We start from the raw sequence: 26,240 nt of genomic DNA on the forward strand, positions 1-26,240 counted from the left end.
ACTACTCGAGCGCGAATCTCGTTGACTTCTTCTATTACACCGAGATGATTTGTGGTTCAGACGAGTGGGTGAATAAGATTTAGAATAGCAGTTATTACGTAATCGTTGCGAGCTATTCTGGAAATGAGGGTGAAAATGGTGTTTCGAACGGGTTTGCCGGTAAGTGCTTCAGATTCTTCGCTGTGAGGTGAATTTGGTTGGTGGAAGGGATCGCCTTCTTTTCATCTCCATTGATTTTGTTGACTATGAACCCATCCCCAATTCATTCAGAATTGATGATGGCTGATTGGTTGATCCATTTTCGGTTATACTGCATTCGGAGCTCAGGTGAATATCCATGTCGGAATAGCTATCGGAATTCGTGGAATTTGAACTAGTTGCGAGTTCCATCTTGTACTATCAAGGAAATAAATTTTGATATGAAATAGATTATAGGACTTAGAGTGGTATCCTTCAATACATAATTTACATATGTATATATGATACTAAAATCTCATAGATTACGGAGAAATCTTCGACAGCTGTCAGACAAAGTTTATAGTAACATATATGCTAAGATATGAATCTGTCTATACACTATCTATGTAATAAATGCAGTAAGACCTGTCTAGACTTAGGAATGATAAGCAGGTAATTTTCCACTAGAAATGATAAACAAAACTTATAATATGCAGCTAAAGTCGAAGTCCAGACTCGCTAATGCATCCTAACGACTATCAGTTAGACACACTAATGCACGACTTGGTTCGCTAAGACCACCACTCTGATACCAACTATAACAGCCCGTTCATATCGATTATAAATGATTCATATTCATTGGTTTCATAGCTAGGTATTGACCTCTATATGATACGTTTTACAAACATTGCATTCATTTTTTAAAGACAACTTCCATTACATCAAAAATTGACAAATACGTATCACACCCCCAATTAGGGCCTGGGTGAATGTGACATTAATATCAAATAAACCAACATATTATAATATGGGAGAACAATACTAAATGATAAAGATAAACTTTATTGAGTACGCAGCGGAAAATGAAATATCGTTACAATAATGGGAATTACAATAAAGTAATTATTTCAAATGCAAGAATAATAAATGCAATATCTCTTGATCCTAAGTCCAAGTAGCATCACATAAGTAGTAAGTAAATAAGCTTAATCAATCGGCACCTGAGACAAACATGCTAAAGTGTCAACCAAAAAGGTTGAGTGAAGTTCATAGGTTTAACAAATATGTTTGACCGTTGTTTTAGACCACAAGATTTAGTTTATAAAGTTGATCTCGTAGGGATCAAAAAATGTTATGCCAGTTCGTGATATTTAGACTAAACGTTCAAGTTTGCCCCAATGACAAGTTGTGTCTGTCCTTGTCGGTTTAATTTCATTATTAAGTAATACAATGACTTGGTCAAATGTATCGGGGATGTTACTCCTGATAGGCCTACCCCCAATAACTAAGAATGCGTTCAACGTGAAATTAAAAATATCACTGTAGGGACTTAGTCGGACATAGCCGGGTATAGCATAGGTTAACAGTTGGTACTTGTGTCTAAATTGTAAATAGTAAAAGCAGCATGTGTCTCACCCCAAGAAGTTAAATAAGTTGTACACAATATAAAATGGGGCTATGAAATTCACCTTAGTAAGTAGAGAGAGAGTTATTCCTCGGAATAGAAAGTTTGAATGAACGTGAGCAGAAAAGCAACCTATTGATATTTAAGAGTAGTTAAGTGTTTTGCCCAAATTTAAGTTTAAGTATGCAAGTGTTTAAGTATAGTTCATTTTACTAAGTTCCATTCTTAGTAAGTTTCTACTTTTAGCAAGTTTCCATTTTTAGTAGTTTCCACTTTTAGTAAGTTAGTGTCGAACAATAGTGAGTTATCCTTAATAAGTCTACCACCTATTAAGTGTGAAAAATAACTAAGTGTATGATTACTATAGTCGGGTTGATATTGTGGATCGTACCCGAACATCTATGCTACCGCCGAGTCACCAAGATGATCTATTGTTACCGGTTGGCCCAGGATTTCTTGACCAAAATCTAAGTTTGGCATTCGTAATCCACAAGCGTCCCTTAAGTGGTACCAAGGATCACCCTAGGCCTTAAGTAGCGTTGACGTTCAAGTGACTTCACGGTATCGTGGATGACTATTGTAACATAAGTATTATAATATAAGTTGTATATTATAAGTGTTAGTAATAGTAATAGTGTATAAATATTATATAGTAGTAATAGTAGTATTAGGGTTTCATTAATTAATTAGGTTTAATTAATTAAAGTATTTAATGATTAGGGTTTTGTAATAAATGTTTAGATTTAGGGTTTAGTGTAGTAATGATTAGGGTTTTAATTTATTAAAGTAGTATTAGGGTTTTAGGGTTTTAATTAATGTATTAGGGTTTAGTAAATTAGGGTTTAATAATTAGGGTTAGGTTTAGGGTTTTAGTTAATGTAGTATAGTTTAAGTGTAATTAGAGTTATATATATATATATATATATATATATATATATATATATATATATATATATATATATATATATACACATATATATACATATATAGATATCTATACATATATACATATATATATATATATATATATATATATACACATATATATACATATATATATATATATATATATGTATATATTTCGTGTATATGTATATATATATATAAAAATATTTTTTACATGTATATATATATATATATGTATCGATTTATGTATATGTATATATATTTATATTTTGTTTCCATAATTAAACACAAACAAATATTTTATCTAATCACCTAGGTTTTAAAGATAAAATACTTCTATCCCTTTTTTTTCTTTTTTTTCCGGTCAACTATACATATACATACATATATTTTTTTTTTCCATGTATATATAGATCTATGTGTGTTCATGTATATATTGTATATGTTTATGAATTAACAAGTTTGTAACATGAATAAGAATTAAAACAAAGATCAAAGATTATGTAAATAAGTTTTAGGGTTTAAGTTTGGCATTCGTAATCCACAAGCGTCCCTTAAGTGATACCAAGGATCACCCTAGGCCTTAAGTAGCGTTGACGTTCAAGTGACTTCACGGTATCATGGATGACTATTGTAACATAAGTATTATAATATAAGTTGTATATTATAAGTGTTATTAATAATAATAGTGTATAAATATTATATAGTAGTAATAGTAGTATTAGGGTTTCATTAATTAATTAGGTTTAATTAATTAAAGTATTTAATGATTAAGGTTTTGTAATAAATGTTTAGGTTTAGGGTTTAGTGTAGTAATGATTAGGTAATGATTAGGGTTTTAATTAATTAAAGTAGTATTAGGGTTTTAGGGTTTTAATTAATGTATTAGGGTTTAGTAAATTAGGGTTTAATAATTAGGGTTAGGTTTAGGGTTTTAGTTAATGTAGTATAGTTTAAGTGTAATTAGAGTTAAATATATATATATATATATATATATATATATATATATATATATATATATATATATATATATATATATATATATATATATATATATATATATATATATATATATATTTCGTGTATATGTATATATATAAAAATATTTTTTTACATGTATATATATATGTATTGATTTATGTATATGTATATATATTTATATTTTGTTTCCATAATTAAACACAAACAAATCTTTTATCTAATCACCTAGGTTTTAAAGATAAAATACTTCTATCCCTTTTTTTTTCTTTTTTTCGGTCAACTATACATATGCATACATATTTTTTTTTCATGTATATATAGATCTATATGTGTTCATGTATATATTGTATATGTTTATGAATTAACAAGTTTGTAACATGAATAAGAATTAAAACAAAGATCAAAGATTATGTAAATAAGTTTTAGGGTTTATGTTATACCTTGAAGATTCGAAGATGATAAACAAAAGAAAAGAAGAACACTTGAAGATTGAAGATCAAAACCTTGAAGATTTGAAGAATACCTTGAAGATTCTTGAAGAACTTTGAAGAACACGAAGAACAACTTGAAGATTGCTTGAAAACCCTTGAAGATTTTCGATGGTGGTGGGGGATTTTCGGTTTTTGAGCCAAAAATTAGAGAGAGAGGAGAGATTTGAGAGAGAGATTTGTAATTGTGATTTGGTGCATGTTTAGCTCTAGCCTAGGTCTCTATTTATAGGAGAGTTAGGAGGATTCTAGAATTAGGGTTTAATTAGGAATTACTTTGGGAATAAGTTAGGTTAATGAGGAGGTGATTAGGGTTAGGTTTTACTTAGGGAACAAGTCAAACTTGATGAGGAAGTAATGGGAGTTCATGGGAGCCGATTTTAGGGAGGGTATTTTAGGCAATTCACTATTTTTTTTCGGCTAGGGTATTTTCAAGAGGAGTTTTGGGATTTTTCACTTTAGTCCTTGTTCTATAATTTAGCTTAAATAGTTCCTTAATTATCCAAGTTTAATTATTTTAAGTGTATAAGTTTTAATGTTATTTATTTGTTCACAAATATTAATAAGCTCATTATTTTTATCTTTTATTAACTTGTCGTTTATTACACACGGTTAATTATTATATTTTATAATTCTTAATGCTTAACAATCGTTAATTAAAGTTTAATTGTTAAGTTTAATTATATTGTTGGGCATTTAATATGGAAAAATATAGAATGGAAAAATGAGGGTCGTTATATATGCATATCATTTCATAATATCCACACTATAAATGACTTAATCTGTCATTTATTTAATAATAATATTTTTGAACTCAACGACTCGAATGCAACGTCTTTTGAAATATGCCATGATTGACTCCAAGTATATCTTTAAAATGAGCAAATGCACAACAGAAGATTTCTTTCATACCTGAGAATAAACATGTTTAAAAATATCAATCAAAAGGTTGGTGAGTTCATAAGTTTATCATAAACAATAAAATTCAGTACTTTTGATAGACCACAAGATTTAAATACAGTACACCTATCTCGCGTACGAAACCATTTTTCATAAATGCTTGGCAGAGTAGGTTCGTATCCTTTTCTCCCCCGTAGGTTGCCTCGCGGTACACATACCTCGTGTACAAAATAACATACACATAACATGTGTATAAAATCATTATATATATATATATATATATATATATATATATATATATATATATATATATATATATATATATATATATATATATATATATATATATATATAACCTTGCTTGGTAACCGACCTTAACATATAAAGCGCATCATGAATATCCCCAAAATAAACAGAACTTTCAGTCTGTAATATACAAGTATCGTCTGTATATATATAAACCTCAAAGTACTAAAGCATCCATAACCCGGATGGGGCTGGTCAGTACCCATAGATATACCTTTAGGATTCGCGTCAATTAGGGGCCATTTCCCTAATTCTTAGGTTACCAAGCTATAATAATCAGGAGAGATATTCCATATAATAATCCATAGAGCAACTCGCCTGTATAATAATTCATTAGAGGAATGTTTTGCTTGTGTCTATCGCGTCAAATATTTATAAAAGCATTTCATGTATTCTCAGTCCCAAAAATATATATTGTAAAAGTATTGAAAAAGGGAGCATATGAAACTCACGATACGATATTTTGTAGTAAAAATATGCATATGACGGAATTAACAATGCAGGGTTGGCTTCAGATTCACGAACCTATATCATTTATATGTATTAATACATTGTAATATTAATCAACTAAGTATATATATATATATATATATATATATATATATATATATATATTATATATATATATATTATATATATATATATATATATATATATATATTATATATATAGATTAATATCCTTATATATAATTATATTAATCTTTATAATTTGTTATGATACTTATATGATATATATACTTTAATAAATGTTATATTATTATAAATAATGTTATATTAGTTAATATATTAAAAATCTAATATTAGTATACATATGATATAAATATATATTTTTATCTAAATATCTTTTGTTTGTAGAAATAATAATTATAATAATAAAATAATGATAATAATAATAATAATAATAATAATAATAATAATTAGATTTGAAAATAATAATAATAATCATAATAATAAAATCATGTTTAATGATAATAATAATAATAATAATGATACTTTTAATATTAATAATAATTTTAATAAAAATGGTAAGTTTAATAAAAATGATAATTTTAAAAATAATAATAATTTTAATAAAAATGATAGTTTTTAATAAAAATGATAGTTTTTAATAAAAATGATAATTTTATTTATTCATGACTTAATTATATTTATGTTCCTCTTACTCATAAATGTACTTATAATTATACTTCTCGGTTGTAGTTACCTTAACCATATTCATGATCATAATCGTAATCATTTTTATCTTAATATATCTTAACATAAATTATATCTATTTTTATTTTTATAATCAGTATAATATTAATTAATAATAATAATAATAATAATAATAATAATAGAAATCAAATACTACCTTAAAGAGTTTTCCCAAATAAAAAAAAATGCCTCAGACCGGGCTCGAACACGAGACCTCACGCTAACCCGAAACACCCCTTAACCACTGGTCTGACCATATTTATCTGAAATTATTCCATTCCATTACTTATTTAACCCATGTTTCGGTTTCTCCTTTCTTCAACAACACCCATTTGTAATCCACTTAATAAACGACCCAAAACAAATTGTCCAACAATTTACTCAGGCCCGATCGGTTAACTAAGCCCAATTAAGGAGTGAGTTCAATTCAGTGACCCATTAGTGAATCAAATTAGATTGGTGGTTTGGATTTTGGTTCGAAACCTTCAGACGGCAATAGAAGTGGAAGCAGGAAATGAAAAGAAAGAAAAGAAAAATTATAAAATTTGATGGTGCGGTTACGAATTGAAACAGTAGCAGTAGTTGCAGGTGGGTGTTTTAATGGTGGTTGTTTTGTTGGTCGAATGAAACATAAGACATCCAAGTTTAGCTAGAGATCAATGGTGGTGATATCCGGGTGTCGACTGAAACAAATAGTTGCATAAAAAATATAAAGGAAAGGTTTTTATATTAAGTTTTTGTGTGAGGGTTTTACAGGTGTGGTGTGTAGTTTGAGTGTGGCTACAATGGTTCATGAAAATAAAAATGGTGATGGGTTTCGTGATGGTTTTGTAATGGTAAACAGAAAAACATGAAAATATACTTACATATATATTTCCTTCAGACGTAATCATGAATTTAATGAGTTAATTTGACATTAAACTCATTTGATATATCGTTAGAACTAGAATACATAATCTCTAAAACATTAGAGGTTACATAATCGCCATGTATAACGAAGATAATGATGTAGAACGATACGTAGAACGAAATAATCGATGTAGAATGATATGTAGAACGAAGATTATGCTCGAGGTATAGATTGTGATGTTGAGGTGTGTGATGTTGAGGCTTGTGTTGTTGGTGGTACAGTTGCTGATGCTGGTGGTACTGTTGGTGCTGGTGTTGCATGTGATGCCTGCATGTTGTGCATCATACTCTCTAAAGCCACTACTCGAGCGCGAAGCTCGTTGACTTCTTCTATTACACCGAGATTATTTGTGGTTCAGACGAGTGGGTGAATAAGATTTAGAATAGCAGTTATTACGTAATCGTTGCGAGCTATTCTGGAAATGAGGGTGAAAATGGTGTTTCGAACTGGTTTGCCGGTAAGTGCTTCAGATTCTTCGCTATGAGGTGAATTTGGTTGGTGGAAGGGATCGCCTTCTTTTCGTCTCCATTGATTTTGTTGACTACGAACCCATCCCCAATTCATTCAGAATTGATGATGGCTGATTGGTTGATCCATTTCCAGTTATACTGCATTCGGAGCTCAGGTGAATATCCATGTCGGAGTAGCTATCGGAATTCGTGGAATTTGAACTAGTTGCGAGTTCCATCTTGTACTATCAAGGAAATAAATTTTGATATGAAATAGATTATAGGACTTAGAGTGGTATCCTTCAATACATAATTTACATATGTATATTGAAATGTCCCGTTCTTATTGATTAAAAACGTTCCATATTAATTGATTTCGTTGCGAGGTTTTGACCTCTATATGAGACGTTTTTCAAAGACTGCATTCATTTTTAAACAAACCATAACCTTTATTTCATCAATAAAGGTTTAAAAAGCTTTACGTAGATTATCAAATAATGATAATCTAAAATATCCTGTTTACACACGACCATTACATAATGGTTTACAATACAAATATGTTACAACAAAATAAGTTTCTTGAATGCAGTTTTTACACAATATCATACAAGCATGGACTCCAAATCTTGTCCTTATTTAAGTATGCGACAGCGGAAGCTCTTAATAATCACCTGAGAATAAACATGCTTAAAACGTCAACAAAAATGTTGGTGAGTTATAGGTTTAACCTATATATATCAAATCGTAACAATAGACCACAAGATTTCATATTTCAATACACATCCCATACATAGAGATAAAAATCATTCATATGGTGAACACCTGGTAACCGACAATAACAAGATGCATATATAAGAATATCCCCATCATTCCGGGACACCCTTCGGATATGATATAAATTTCGAAGTACTAAAGCATCCGGTACTTTGGATGGGGTTTGTTAGGCCCAATAGATCTATCTTTAGGATTCGCGTCAATTAGGGTGTCTGTTCCCTAATTCTTAGATTACCAGACTTAAATAAAAGGGGCATATTCGATTTCGATAATTCAACCATAGAATGTAGTTTCACGTACTTGTGTCTATTTTGTAAATCATTTATAAAACCTGCATGTATTCTCATCCCAAAAATATTAGATTTTAAAAGTGGGACTATAACTCACTTTCACAGATTTTTACTTCGTCGGGAAGTAAGACTTGGCCACTGGTTGATTCACGAACCTATAACAATATATACATATATATCAAAGTATGTTCAAAATATATTTACAACACTTTTAATATATTTTGATGTTTTAAGTTTATTAAGTCAGCTGTCCTCGTTAGTAACCTACAACTAGTTGTCCACAGTTAGATGTACAGAAATAAATCGATAAATATTATTTTGAATCAATCCACGACCCAGTGTATACGTATCTCAGTATTGATCACAACTCAAACAATATATATTTTGGAATCAACCTCAACCCTGTATAGCTAACTCCAACATTCACATATAGAGTGTCTATGGTTGTTCCGAAATATATATAGATGTGTCGACATGATAGGTCGAAACATTGTATACGTGTCTATGGTATCTCAAGATTACATAATATATAATACAAGTTGATTAAGTTATGGTTGGAATAGATTTGTTACCAATTTTCACGTAGCTAAAATGAGAAAAATTATCCAATCTTGTTTTACCCATAACTTCTTCATTTTAAATCCGTTTTGAGTGAATCAAATTGCTATGGTTTCATATTGAACTCTATTTTATGAATCTAAACAAAAAAAGTATAGGTTTCTAGTCGGAAAAATAAGTTACAAGTCGTTTTTGTAAAGGTAGTCATTTCAGTCGAAAGAACGACGTCTAGATGACCATTTTAGAAAACATACTTCCACTTTGAGTTTAACCATAATTTTTGGATATAGTTTCATGTTCATAATAAAAATCATTTTCTCAGAATAACAACTTTTAAATCAAAGTTTATCATAGTTTTTAATTAACTAACCCAAAACAGCCCGCGGTGTTACTACGACGGCGTAAATCCGGTTTTACGGTGTTTTTCGTGTTTCCAGGTTTTAAATCATTAAGTTAGCATATCATATAGATATAGAACATGTGTTTAGTTGATTTTAAAAGTCAAGTTAGAAGGATTAACTTTTGTTTGCGAACAAGTTTAGAATTAACTAAACTATGTTCTAGTGATTACAAGTTTAAACCTTCGAATAAGATAGCTTTATATGTATGAATCGAATGATGTTATGAACATCATTACTACCTTAAGTTCCTTGGATGAACCTACTGAAAAAGAGAAAAATGGATCTAGCTTCAATGGATCCTTGGATGGCTCAAAGTTCTTGAAGCAAAATCATGACACGAAAACAAGTTCAAGTAAGATCATCACTTGAAATAAGATTGTTATAGTTATAGAAATTGAACCAAAGTTTGAATATGATTATTACCTTGTATTAGAATGATAACCTACTGTAAGAAACAAAGATTTCTTGAGGTTGGATGATCACCTTACAAGATTGGAAGTGAGCTAGCAAACTTGAAAGTATTCTTGATTTTATGAAACTAGAACTTTTGGAATTTATGAAGAACACTTAGAACTTGAAGATAGAACTTGAGAGAGTTCAATTAGATGAAGAAAATTGAAGAATGAAAGTGTTTGTAGGTGTTTTTGGTCGTTGGTGTATGGATTAGATATAAAGGATATGTAATTTTGTTTTCATGTAAATAAGTCATGAATGATTACTCATATTTTTGTAATCTTATGAGATATTTCATGCTAGTTGCCAAATGATGGTTCCCACATGTGTTAGGTGACTCACATGGGCTGCTAAGAGCTGATCATTGGAGTGTATATACCAATAGTACATACATCTAAAAGCTGTGTATTGTACGAGTACGAATACGGGTGCATACGAGTAGAATTGTTGATGAAACTGAACGAGGATGTAATTGTAAGCATTTTTGTTAAGTAGAAGTATTTTGATAAGTGTATTGAAGTCTTTCAAAAGTGTATAAATACATATTAAAACACTACATGTATATACATTTTAACTGAGTCGTTAAGTCATCGTTAGTCGTTACATGTAAGTGTTGTTTTGAAACCTTTAGGTTAACGATCTTGTTAAATGTTGTTAACCCAATGTTTATAATATCAAAAGAGATTTTAAATTATTATATTATCATGATATTATGATGTACGAATATCTCTTAATATGATATATATACATTAAATGTCGTTACAACGATAAACGTTACATATATGTCTCGTTTCAAAATCATTAAGTTAGTAGTCTTGTTTTTACATATGTAGTTCATTGTTAATATAATTAATGATATGTTTACTTATCATAATATCATGTTAACTATATATATAACCATATATATGTCATCATATAGTTTTTTTACAAGTTTTAACATTCGTGAATCACCGGTCAACTTGGGTGGTCAATTGTCTATATGAAACCTATTTCAATTAATCAAGTCTTAACAAGTTTGATTGCTTAACATGTTGGAAACATTTAATCATGTAAACATCAATCTCAATTAATATATATAAACATGGAAAAGTTCGGGTCACTACAGTACCTACCCGTTAAATAAATTTCGTCCCGAAATTTTAAGCTGTTGAAGGTGTTGACGAATCTTCTGGAAATAGATGCGGGTATTTCTTCTTCATCTGATCTTCACGCTCCCAGGTGAACTCGGGTCCTCTACGAGCATTCCATCGAACCTTAACAATTGGTATCTTGTTTTGCTTAAGTCTTTTAACCTCACGATCCATTATTTCGACGGGTTCTTCGATGAATTGGAGTTTTTCGTTGATTTGGATTTCATCTAACGGAATAGTGAGATCTTCTTTAGCAAAACATTTCTTCAAATTCGAGACGTGGAAAGTGTTATGTACAGCCGCGAGTTGTTGAGGTAACTCAAGTCGGTAAGCTACTGGTCCGACACGATCAATAATCTTGAATGGTCCAATATACCTTGGATTTAATTTCCCTCGTTTACCAAATCGAACAACGCCTTTCCAAGGTGAAACTTTAAGCATGACCATCTCTCTAATTTCAAATTCTATATCTTTTCTTTTAATGTCAGCGTAGCTCTTTTGTCGACTTTGGGCGGTTTTCAACCGTTGTTGAATTTGTATGATCTTCTCGGTAGTTTCTTGTATAATCTCCGGACCCGTAATCTGTCTATCCCCCACCTCACTCCAACAAATCGGAGACCTGCACTTTCTACCATAAAGTGCTTCAAACGGCGCCATCTCAATGCTTGAATGGTAGCTGTTGTTGTAGGAAAATTCTGCTAACGGTAGATGTCGATCCCAACTGTTTCCGAAATCAATAACACATGCTCGTAGCATGTCTTCAAGCGTTTGTATCGTCCTTTCGCTCTGCCCATCAGTTTGTGGATGATAGGCAGTACTCATGTCTAGACGAGTTCCTAATGCTTGCTGTAATGTCTGCCAGAATCTTGAAATAAATCTGCCATCCCTATCAGAGATAATAGAGATTGGTATTCCATGTCTGGAGACGACTTCCTTCAAATACAGTCGTGCTAACTTCTCCATCTTGTCATCTTCTCTTATTGGTAGGAAGTGTGCTGATTTGGTGAGACGATCAACTATTACCCAAATAGTATCAAAACCACTTGCAGTCCTTGGCAATTTAGTGATGAAATCCATGGTAATGTTTTCCCATTTCCATTCCGGGATTTCGGGTTGTTGAAGTAGACCTGATGGTTTCTGATGCTCAGCTTTGACCTTAGAACACGTCAAACATTCTCCTACGTATTTAGCAACATCGGATTTCATACCCGGCCACCAAAAATGTTTCTTGAGATCCTTGTACATCTTCCCCGTTCCAGGATGTATTGAGTATCTGGTTTTATGAACTTCTCTAAGTACCATTTCTCTCATATCTCCAAATTTTGGTACCCAAATCCTTTCAGCCCTATACCGGGTTCCGTCTTCCCGAATATTAAGATGCTTCTCCGATCCTTTGGGTATTTCATCCTTTAAATTTCCCTCTTTTAAAACTCCTTGTTGCGCCTCCTTTATTTGAGTAGTAATGTTATTATGAATCATTATATTCATAGATTTTACTCGAATGGGTTCTCTATCCTTCCTGCTCAAGGCATCGGCTACCACATTTGCCTTCCCCGGGTGGTAACGAATCTCAAAATCGTAATCATTCAATAATTCAATCCACCTACGCTGCCTCATATTCAGTTGTTTCTGATTAAATATGTGTTGAAGACTTTTGTGGTCGGTATATATAATACTTTTGACCCCATATAAGTAGTGCCTCCAAGTCTTTAATGCAAAAACAACCGCGCCTAATTCCAAATCATGCGTCGTATAATTTTGTTCGTGAATCTTCAATTGTCTAGACGCATAAGCAATCACCTTCGTTCGTTGCATTAATACACAACCGAAACCTTGCTTTGATGCGTCACAATAAATCACAAAATCATCATTCCCTTCAGGCAATGACAATATAGGTGCCGTAGTTAGCTTTTTCTTCAATAACTGAAACGCTTTCTCTTGTTCATCATTCCATTCAAATTTCTTCCCTTTATGCGTTAATGCAGTCAAGGGTTTTGCTATTCTGGAAAAGTCTTGGATGAACCTTCTGTAGTAACCAGCTAGTCCTAAAAACTGGCGTATGTGTTTCGGAGTTTTCGGGGTTTCCCACTTTTCAACAGTTTCTATCTTTGCCGGATCCACCTTAATACCTTCTTTGTTCACTATGTGACCGAGGAATTGAACTTCTTCCAACCAAAATGCACACTTTGAAAACTTAGCGTACAATTCTTCCTTCCTCAATACTTCTAACACCTTTCTCAAATGTTCACCGTGTTCTTGGTCATTCTTTGAGTAAATAAGTATGTCATCAATGAAAACAATGACAAACTTGTCAAGGTATGGTCCACACACTCGGTTCATAAGGTCCATGAACACAGCTGGTGCATTAGTTAAACCAAATGGCATGACCATAAACTCGTAATGACCGTAACGTGTTCTGAAAGCAGTCTTTGGAATATCATCTTCTTTCACCCGCATTTGATGATACCCGGAACGTAAGTCAATCTTTGAATAAACAGACGAGCCTTGTAGTTGATCAAATAAGTCATCGATTCTCGGTAGTGGGTAGCGGTTCTTGATGGTAAGTTTGTTCAACTCTCGGTAGTCGATACACAACCTGAATGTACCATCTTTCTTCTTGACAAACAAAACAGGAGCTCCCCACGGTGATGTGCTTGGTCGAATGAAACCACGCTCTAAAAGTTCTTGTAATTGGCTTTGCAGTTCTTTCATCTCGCTGGGTGCGAGTCTGTAAGGAGCACGAGCTATTGGTGCAGCTCCTGGTACAAGATCTATTTGAAATTCAACGGATCGATGTGGGGGTAATCCCGGTAATTCTTTCGGAAATACATCGGGAAATTCTTTTGCAATGGGAACATCATTGATGCTCTTTTCTTCAGTTTGTACTTTCTCGACGTGTGCTAGAACAGCATAGCAACCTTTTCTTATTAGTTTTTGTGCCTTCAAATTACTAATAAGATGTAGCTTCGTGTTGCCCTTTTCTCCGTACACCATTAAGGGTTTTCCTTTTTCTCGTATAATGCGAATTGCATTTTTGTAACAAACGATCTCCGCTTTCACTTCTTTCAACCAGTCCATACCGATTATCACATCAAAACTCCCTAACTCTACTGGTATCAAATCAATCTTAAATGTTTCGCTAACCAGTTTAATTTCTCGATTCCGACATATATTATCTGCTGAAATTAATTTACCATTTGCTAATTCGAGTAAAAATTTACTATCCAAAGGCGTCAATGGACAACTTAATTTAGCACAAAAATCTCTACTCATATAGCTTCTATCCGCACCCGAATCAAATAAAACGTAAGCAGATTTATTGTCAATAAGAAACGTACCCGTAACAAGCTCCGGGTCTTCCTGTGCCTCTACCGCATTAATATTGAAAACTCTTCCACGGCCTTGTCCATTTGTGTTCTCCTGGTTCGGGCAATTTCTAATAATGTGGCCTGGTTTTCCACATTTATAACAAACTACATTGGCATAACTTGCTCCGACACTACTTGCTCCGCCATTACTCGTTCCGACACCATTTGTTCCTTTCGTTCTATTAACCCCTGGTCCGTAGACCTCACACTTCGCCGCGCTATGACCATTTCTTTTACACTTGTTGCAAAATTTGGTGCAGAACCCCGAGTGATTCTTTTCACACCTTTGGCATAGCTGCTTCTGATTGTTGTTGTTGTTGCGGTTATTATTGTTGTTGGGATGATTGTTGTTGTTGCTGTTGTTGTTGTTGTTGGGCCGTTTATTGTAGTTGCGATTGATGTTGCGATTGTTGGGATAATTGTTGCGATTATTGTTGTAATTGCTGTTGTTGTTGTATTGGTGATTCTTATCACCGTTTTCCTCCCACTTTCTTTTGACTTGCTTCACATTGGCCTCTTCAGCAGTCTGTTCTTTAATTCTTTCTTCAATCTGGTTCACTAGTTTGTGAGCCATTCTACATGCCTGTTGTATGGAGGCGGGCTCGTGTGAACTTATATCTTCTTGGATTCTTTCCGGTAATCCTTTCACAAACGCGTCGATCTTCTCTTCCTCATCTTCGAATGCTCCCGGACACAATAGGCACAATTCTGTGAATCGTCTTTCGTACGTGGTAATATCAAATCCTTGGGTTCGTAACCCTCTAAGTTCTGTCTTGAGCTTATTGACCTCGGTTCTGGGACGGTACTTCTCGTTCATCAAGTGCTTGAATGCTGACCACGGTAGTGCGTACGCATCATCTTGTCCCACTTGCTCTAGATAGGTATTCCACCATGTTAACGCAGAACCTGTGAAGGTATGCGTAGCGTACTTCACTTTGTCCTCTTCAGTACACTTACTTATGGCAAACACCGATTCAACCTTCTCGGTCCACCGTTTCAATCCGATCGGTCCTTCGGTTCCATCAAATTCCAAAGGTTTGCAGGCAGTGAATTCTTTGTAGGTGCATCCTACACGATTTCCTGTACTGCTAGATCCAAGGTTATTGTTGGTATGTAGCGCAGCCTGTACTGCGGCTATGTTTGAAGCTAGAAAAGTACGGAATTCCTCTTCATTCATATTCACGGTGTGTCGAGTAGTCGGTGCCATTTCCTTCAAAATAGTTAAATGGAACAAGTTAATCATACAGAATATTAAGAGTAGTTAATAGTATTTCGTAGCATAATATGAACTCATTTATAAAAGCTTTTTCTTCATATTAGCGTTTTATAAGTTTAAATTCGGGTAGTACCTACCCGTTAAGTTCATACTTAGTAGCTAATATACAATTCAACTACTACAATTCTATATGAAAAACTGATTATAATAATATTTCGCGTTCAAACTTTTATACAATATTTTACAAACTTACAATACCGCTTATTTTACATAAAGCATGAAATATAGCACACAATAACTTTGATACAAGATAGTTGTGAAGACAATTCTAGCTAGTACACAAGTCGTTCAGCAAAGGCAATAAAGACGCGTAATTCATACGTCCAGAAACAAGTCATGCATTCTGGTTTTACTAGGACTACTTCCCATCCTTGGTCTTGTGCAACATAACCGTTATGGCCGTTGATAAGACTGCGTGTTGTAACGTCATCAAAGGGACGAGGGTTACGTAATGTCCAACAGTCCCGTAATAATCTAAAAACCTCATTTCTTACCCCAATTACCGACTCCGTCACTTGTGGAAACGTTTTGTTTAATAGTTGTAGCCCGATGTTCTTGTTCTCACTTTGGTGAGAAGCGAACATTACTAATCCGTAAGCATAACATGCTTCTTTATGTTGCATGTTAGCCGCTTTTTCTAAATCACGAAGTCCAATATTCGGATATATTGAGTCAAAATAATTTCTTAACCCGTTGCGTAAAATAGCATTTGGGTTCCCCGCAATATATGCGTCAAAGTAAACACATCGTAACTTATGGGTTTCCCAATGTGATATCCCCCATCTTTCAAACGAAAGTCTCTTATAAACCAAGACATTCTTGGAACGTTCTTCGAATGTCTTACAAACTGATCTCGCCTTAAATAGTTGTGCCGAAGAATTCTGGCCGACTCTAGACAAGATTTCATCAATCATGTCTCCGGGTAGGTCTCTTAAAATATTGGGTTGTCTATCCATTTTGTGTTTTTAAACTGTAAAATAGACAAGAGTTAGATTCATAAAAAAAATACTTATTAATACAAGCAATTTTTACATATATCATAAAGCATAAGAACACTATATTACATATATTACACCACACGAATACAACTATCTTATTCCGACTCGCTTGTTTCTTCTTCTTCGGTTTTGGTTCGTTTTGCCAAGTTTCTAGGGATATATGATGTTCCCCTAATACGAGCCGTAATTTTCCACATTGGTTTAGAAAAACCTGGTGGTTTAGAGGTTCCCGGGTCATTGTTACAACTTAAGGACTTCGGGGGTAGACGATACATATAAAGTTCATCAGGGTTGGAATTAGATTTCTCTATTTTTATGCCCTTTCCCTTATTATTTTCTTTTGCCTTTTTAAATTCAGTTGGGGTAATTTCTATAACATCATCGGAATTCTCGTCGGAATCCGATTCATCGGAGAATTGGTAATCCTCCCAATATTTTGCTTCCTTGGCGGAAACACCATTGACCATAATTAACCTTGGTCGGTTGGTTGAGGATTTTCTTTTACTTAACCGTTTTATTATTTCCCCCACCGGTTCTATTTCTTCATCCGGTTCCGATTCTTCTTCCGGTTCCGATTCTTCTTCCGGTTCCGATTCTTCTTCCGGTTCCTCTTCGGGAACTTGTGAATCAGTCCACGAATCATTCCAATTTACATTTGACTCTTCATTATTATTAGGTGAGTCAATGGGACTTGTTCTAGAGGTAGACATCTATCACATAATATCAAAAGCATTAAGAGATTAATATATCACATAATATTCACATGTTAAAAATATATAGTTTCCAACAAAATTTGTTAAGCAATCATTTTTCAAGTAAACACGGTCGAAGTCCAGACTCACTAATGCATCCTAACAAACTCGATAAGACACACTAATGCAAAATTCTGGTTCTCTAAGACCAACGCTCTGATACCAACTGAAATGTCCCGTTCTTATTGATTAAAAACGTTCCATATTAATTGATTTCGTTGCGAGGTTTTGACCTCTATATGAGACGTTTTTCAAAGACTGCATTCATTTTTAAACAAACCATAACCTTTATTTCATCAATAAAGGTTTAAAAAGCTTTACGTAGATTATCAAATAATGATAATCTAAAATATCCTGTTTACACACGACCATTACATAATGGTTTACAATACAAATATGTTACAACAAAATAAGTTTCTTGAATGCAGTTTTTACACAATATCATACAAGCATGGACTCCAAATCTTGTCCTTATTTAAGTATGCGACAGCGGAAGCTCTTAATAATCACCTGAGAATAAACATGCTTAAAACGTCAACAAAAATGTTGGTGAGTTATAGGTTTAACCTATATATATCAAATCGTAACAATAGACCACAAGATTTCATATTTCAATACACATCCCATACATAGAGATAAAAATCATTCATATGGTGAACACCTGGTAACCGACAATAACAAGATGCATATATAAGAATATCCCCATCATTCCGGGACACCCTTCGGATATGATATAAATTTCGAAGTACTAAAGCATCCGGTACTTTGGATGGGGTTTGTTAGGCCCAATAGATCTATCTTTAGGATTCGCGTCAATTAGGGTGTCTGTTCCCTAATTCTTAGATTACCAGACTTAAATAAAAGGGGCATATTCGATTTCGATAATTCAACCATAGAATGTAGTTTCACGTACTTGTGTCTATTTTGTAAATCATTTATAAAACCTGCATGTATTCTCATCCCAAAAATATTAGATTTTAAAAGTGGGACTATAACTCACTTTCACAGATTTTTACTTCGTCGGGAAGTAAGACTTGGCCACTGGTTGATTCACGAACCTATAACAATATATACATATATATCAAAGTATGTTCAAAATATATTTACAACACTTTTAATATATTTTGATGTTTTAAGTTTATTAAGTCAGCTGTCCTCGTTAGTAACCTACAACTAGTTGTCCACAGTTAGATGTACAGAAATAAATCGATAAATATTATTTTGAATCAATCCACGACCCAGTGTATACGTATCTCAGTATTGATCACAACTCAAACAATATATATTTTGGAATCAACCTCAACCCTGTATAGCTAACTCCAACATTCACATATAGAGTGTCTATGGTTGTTCCGAAATATATATAGATGTGTCGACATGATAGGTCGAAACATTGTATACGTGTCTATGGTATCTCAAGATTACATAATATATAATACAAGTTGATTAAGTTATGGTTGGAATAGATTTGTTACCAATTTTCACGTAGCTAAAATGAGAAAAATTATCCAATCTTGTTTTACCCATAACTTCTTCATTTTAAATCCGTTTTGAGTGAATCAAATTGCTATGGTTTCATATTGAACTCTATTTTATGAATCTAAACAAAAAAAGTATAGGTTTCTAGTCGGAAAAATAAGTTACAAGTCGTTTTTGTAAAGGTAGTCATTTCAGTCGAAAGAACGACGTCTAGATGACCATTTTAGAAAACATACTTCCACTTTGAGTTTAACCATAATTTTTGGATATAGTTTCATGTTCATAATAAAAATCATTTTCTCAGAATAACAACTTTTAAATCAAAGTTTATCATAGTTTTTAATTAACTAACCCAAAACAGCCCGCGGTGTTACTACGACGGCGTAAATCCGGTTTTACGGTGTTTTTCGTGTTTCCAGGTTTTAAATCATTAAGTTAGCATATCATATAGATATAGAACATGTGTTTAGTTGATTTTAAAAGTCAAGTTAGAAGGATTAACTTTTGTTTGCGAACAAGTTTAGAATTAACTAAACTATGTTCTAGTGATTACAAGTTTAAACCTTCGAATAAGATAGCTTTATATGTATGAATCGAATGATGTTATGAACATCATTACTACCTTAAGTTCCTTGGATGAACCTACTGAAAAAGAGAAAAATGGATCTAGCTTCAATGGATCCTTGGATGGCTCAAAGTTCTTGAAGCAAAATCATGACACGAAAACAAGTTCAAGTAAGATCATCACTTGAAATAAGATTGTTATAGTTATAGAAATTGAACCAAAGTTTGAATATGATTATTACCTTGTATTAGAATGATAACCTACTGTAAGAAACAAAGATTTCTTGAGGTTGGATGATCACCTTACAAGATTGGAAGTGAGCTAGCAAACTTGAAAGTATTCTTGATTTTATGAAACTAGAACTTTTGGAATTTATGAAGAACACTTAGAACTTGAAGATAGAACTTGAGAGAGTTCAATTAGATGAAGAAAATTGAAGAATGAAAGTGTTTGTAGGTGTTTTTGGTCGTTGGTGTATGGATTAGATATAAAGGATATGTAATTTTGTTTTCATGTAAATAAGTCATGAATGATTACTCATATTTTTGTAATCTTATGAGATATTTCATGCTAGTTGCCAAATGATGGTTCCCACATGTGTTAGGTGACTCACATGGGCTGCTAAGAGCTGATCATTGGAGTGTATATACCAATAGTACATACATCTAAAAGCTGTGTATTGTACGAGTACGAATACGGGTGCATACGAGTAGAATTGTTGATGAAACTGAACGAGGATGTAATTGTAAGCATTTTTGTTAAGTAGAAGTATTTTGATAAGTGTATTGAAGTCTTTCAAAAGTGTATAAATACATATTAAAACACTACATGTATATACATTTTAACTGAGTCGTTAAGTCATCGTTAGTCGTTACATGTAAGTGTTGTTTTGAAACCTTTAGGTTAACGATCTTGTTAAATGTTGTTAACCCAATGTTTATAATATCAAAAGAGATTTTAAATTATTATATTATCATGATATTATGATGTACGAATATCTCTTAATATGATATATATACATTAAATGTCGTTACAACGATAAACGTTACATATATGTCTCGTTTCAAAATCATTAAGTTAGTAGTCTTGTTTTTACATATGTAGTTCATTGTTAATATAATTAATGATATGTTTACTTATCATAATATCATGTTAACTATATATATAACCATATATATGTCATCATATAGTTTTTTTACAAGTTTTAACATTCGTGAATCACCGGTCAACTTGGGTGGTCAATTGTCTATATGAAACCTATTTCAATTAATCAAGTCTTAACAAGTTTGATTGCTTAACATGTTGGAAACATTTAATCATGTAAACATCAATCTCAATTAATATATATAAACATGGAAAAGTTCGGGTCACTACATATATATGATACCAAAATCTCATAGATTACGGAGAAATCTTCGACAGCTGTCAGACAAAGTTTATAGTAACATATATGCTAAGATATGAATCTGTCTATACACTATCTATGTAATAAATGCAGTAAGACGTGTCTAGACTTAGGAATGATAAGCAGGTAATTTTCCACTAGGAATGATAAACAAAACTTATAATATGCAGCTAAGGTCGAAGTCCAGACTCGCTAATGCATCCTAACGACTATCATTTAGACACACTAATGCAAGACCTGGTTCGCTAAGACCACCGCTCTGATACCAACTATAACGGCCCGTTCATATCGATTATAAATGATTCATATTCATTGGTTTCATTGCGAGGTACTAACCTCTATATGATACGTTTTACAAACATTGCATTCGTTTTTAAAAGACAACTTCCATTACATCGAAAATTGGCAAATATGCATACCATTTCATAATATCCAAACTATAAATGACTTAATGAGTCAATTTCTTAATAATAATATTTTTGAACTCAACGACTCGAATGCAACGTCTTTTGAAATATGACATGAATGACTCCAAGTATATCTTTAAAATGAGAAAATGCACAACAGAAGATTTCTTTCATACCTGAGAATAAACATGTTTAAAAGTGTCAACCAAAAGGTTGATAAGTTCATAAGTTTATCATAAACAATAAAATTCAGTACTTTTGATAGACCACAAGATTTAAATACAGTACACCTATCTCGTGTACGAAACCATTTTTCATAAATGATTGGTAGAGTAGGTTCGTATCCTCTTCTCCCCCGTAGGTTGCCTCGCGATTTTTAATAACCGTACACATATCTCGTGTACAAAATAACATACACATAACCTGTGTATAAAATCATTCTCTATATATATATATATAACCTTGCTTGGTAACCAACCTTAACATATAAAGCGCATCATGAATATCCCCAAAATAAATAGAACTTTCAGTCTATAATATACAAGTATCGTCTGTATATATATAAACCTCGAAGTACTACAGCATCCGTAACCCAGATGAGGCTGGTCAGTACCCATAGATCTACCTTTAGGATTCGCGTCAATTAGGGTCCATTTCTCTAATTTTTAGGTTACCAAGATATAATAATTAGGGGTGATATTCGATATAATAATCCACATAACAACTTGTCTGTATAATAATTCATTAGAGGAATGTTTTTCTTGTGTCTATCGTGTCAAACATTTATAAAAGCATTTCATGTATTCTCAGTTCCAAAAATATATATTGTAAAAGTATTGAAAAAGGGAGCATATAAACTCACGATACGATATTTTGTAGTAAAAATATGCATACGACGAAACTGAACAATGCAGGGTTGGCCTCAGATTCATGAACCTATATCATTTATATATATTAACACATTGTAATATTAATCAACTAAGTTTATATGTATTTTAAAATATATATAGATTAATATCCTTATATATAATTATATTATTCCTTATAATTTATTATGATACTTATATGATATATATATACACTTTAATAAATGTTATATTAATATAAATAATGTTATATTAGTTAACATATTAAAAATCTAATATTAGTATACATATGATATAAATATATATTTTTATATAAATATCATTTGTTTGTAGAAATAATAATTATAATAATAAAATAATGATAATAATAATAATAATAATAATAATAATAATAATAATAATTAGATTTGAAAATAATAATAATAATAATAATCATAATAACAAAATCATGTTTAATGATGATAATAATAATAATAATAATAATAATAATAATAATAATAATAATAATAATAATAATAATAATAATAATAATAATAATAATAATAATAATAATAATGATACTTTTAAGATTTAATAATAATTTTAATAGAAATGATAAGTTTAATAAAAATGATAATTTTAAAAATAATGATAATTTTAATAATAATCATAACTTTAATAAAAATGATAGTTTTTAATAAAAATGATAATTTTATTTAATCATGAATTAATTATATTTATGTTCCTCTTACTCATAAACGTACTTATAATTATACTTCTCAGTTGTAGTTACCTTAACCATATTCATGATCATAATCGTAATCATTTTTATCTTAATATATCTTAGCATAAATTATATCTATTTTTATTTTTGTCATAAGTATAATATTAATTAATAATAATAATAATGATAATAATAATAATAATAATAATAATAATAATAATAATAATAATAATTATAATTATAATAATAATAATAATAATAATAATAATAATAATAATAATAATAATAATAATAATAATAATAATAATAATAATAATAATAATAATAATAATAATAATAGAAATCAAATACTATCTTAAAGAGTTTTCCCAACAAAAAAAAAATGCCTCAGACCGGGTTCGAACACGAGCCCTCACGCTAACCCGAAACACCCCTTAACCACTGGTCTAACCATATTTATCTGAAATTATTCCATTCCATCACTTATTTAACCCATGTTTTGGTTTCTCCTTCTTCTTCAACAACACCCATTTGTAATCCACTTAATAAACGACCCAAAACAAATTGTCCAATAATTTACTCAGGCCCGATCGGTTAACTAAGCCCAATTAAGGAGTGAGTTCAATTCAGCTACGCATTAGTGAATCAAATTATATTGGTGGTTTTTCTTTTGGTACGAAACCTTCAAACGGCAATAGAAGTGGAAGCAGGAAACGAAAAGAAAGAAAAGAAAAATTTTAAAATTTGATGGTGTGGTTGCAAATTGAAACAGTAGCAATAGTTGCAGGTGGTGTTTTAATGGTGGTTGTTTTGTTGGTCGAATGAAACAGAAGACATCCAAGTTTAGCTAGAGATCAATGGTGGTGATATCTGGGTGTCGACTGAAATAAACAGGTGCATAAAAAAATATACAGGAAAGGTTTTTATATTAAGTTTTTGTGTGAGGGTTTTATAGGTGTGGTGTGTGGTTTGAGTGTGGCTACAGTGGTTCACGAAAATAAAAATGGTGATGGGTCTCGTGATGGTTTTGCAATGGTAAACAGAAAAACGTGAAATATCACTTGGCTTTCTTAGGTATCACTTGGTTTGTCTTGGGTCTGGTTCAACAAAAAATCAATACAAGAAGAAACAACCAACATAAATTTGACATTTATGGAGGTTCAGGAAGAAGAGAATAGAGAGAGAGAGGTGGTGTTTACTACGGTTTGAAACAGAAAAAGAAAGAAAAAGGTGGCGGTGGTGGTGTGGTGGTTATGGTGATCTTGGTGGCTAACATGGAGGAGAGAGTGGTGGTTCTTCCAGTGGTGGTGTCAGTGATGTTAGGAGTTGGTGGAAAGTGGTTGATGGTTGGTGATCACGGGTGGTGGTGAGTTGCAAAGGTGGAAACCGATTAGCATAAGGTGGTGGGTTGTTGTGTTCTTGGTTGAAGACGGTTGCACGGTTTGAAGATGGTGTAGGGTGGTGCTGGTGGTGGCTTGATGTCGGAGGTGATAGAGGTGATCGGTTATTTGACAAACGAGAATGGGGATGTGCAGTGGTGACGAATGTATTTACAATATGTCTCATCATGTACATATATAATAATCATATTATGATTAAAAACAAATATAGTAGGTTTATAATTTGATCACGGGAGAATATAACTGTTAGTTCTGCCGACACTTTATCATGGATATAATATCGTGTCCATTGCTAAACAGTTAAAATATAAAAGTGGTCCTAAAAAAATCCCAAATTTTTTTAAATTAAGACCATTTATTTATTCTGGTTATTAACTGTTTGAAACCTGATCAAAAAGGTTCGTTAATTATTTATTTTCTGTTCCAAATAATATGTACGAAGTATTAAAATTTAAACTAAAAAGGTAAAAATATTTTTATCAAACCTAAAGTCTTCGTAATCGATTTACAGTTCAACTTTTATTTTAAATCTTCATAAACTTGTATTAGATCTATATGAACGCTAACGAAATGCCAACTGAGTATTACAACCGTTGACTAATTCTACTCAAAACCATTCATTTTTAATATATTGACTTTCTATATATAAATAGTTTTAAATAGTAATTTTAACTACTAAAATAAATATATCATATATTTTTAAACAAATAGATTTAATATAATTTTATATATTTACAAGTAATATATATATATATATATATATATATATATATATATATATATATAATATAATTTTATATATTTACAAGTAATATATATATATATATATATATATATATATATATATATATATATATATATATATATATATATATATATATATATATATATATATATATATATATATATATATATATATATATATGTATTTATTTATTTACAATTAGTTGTTCGTGAATCGTCGAGAACAGTCGAAGGTCAATTGAATATATGAAACAGTTCAAAATTTTTGAGACTCAACCTAACAGACTTTGCTTATCGTGTCAAAAATAATTAAATCGTATCGAGAGTTTGGTTTAAAATTAGTCGAAATTTTCTGGGTCGTCACAGTAAAACCGATCCACTTCACGTCAGAGCCCAATCAGGATATGAGTTTCTTCATGTACCCATGTTTCAGCTCGTTTTTTCGGTGCCTAAGTTCATGATTATCACTGCTACTTGTGTTAATGTTGTTGTTGTTGTTGTTGTTGTTGTTGTTGTTGTTGTTGTTGTTGTCCTTCATAATCATTAACCAATGATAATAAATGTACGGTACTAAGTGCACAATCTTCACAGATCATAAGAGTCTGCAACACCTTTTTGATTAGAAACAACTCAACATGAGGCAGAGACATTGTGTGGAGCTACTGAATGAATAAGATTGTGAAATTCGCTACAGTGGTAAGGCAAATATTGTAGCGGATGCCTTGAGTAGGAAGGAGAGGGTTAAGCATCTCAAAGTTAGAGCACTTAATATGACTGTCTGTACAAATCTTACTTCTCAGATTCGTGACACACAACTCGAGGCCATGAAACAAGAGAATTGATATGGCCAAAACGGACGGTTTTATTTGTGCGGTGTCGTTAGGTCGCAACACGTCAGAATCAGCCACCAAGAGGGGGTACTGTTTTAAATTTATATTTAGCAGGGCCTAAAT

General features: G+C 31.8%; 1 pseudogene; it reads right to left on the bottom strand.

Moving 5' to 3' along the window:
• Positions 1 to 25,825, bottom strand: part of LOC139888976 (trihelix transcription factor GT-1-like) — an 84,569-nt pseudogene extending 58,744 nt beyond the window's left edge.
• Positions 25,826 to 26,240: the final 415 nt, after the last annotated feature.

This window comes from Rutidosis leptorrhynchoides, chromosome 2, assembly GCF_046630445.1.
Source record: "Rutidosis leptorrhynchoides isolate AG116_Rl617_1_P2 chromosome 2, CSIRO_AGI_Rlap_v1, whole genome shotgun sequence".
Taxonomy (NCBI): Eukaryota; Viridiplantae; Streptophyta; class Magnoliopsida; order Asterales; family Asteraceae; genus Rutidosis; species Rutidosis leptorrhynchoides.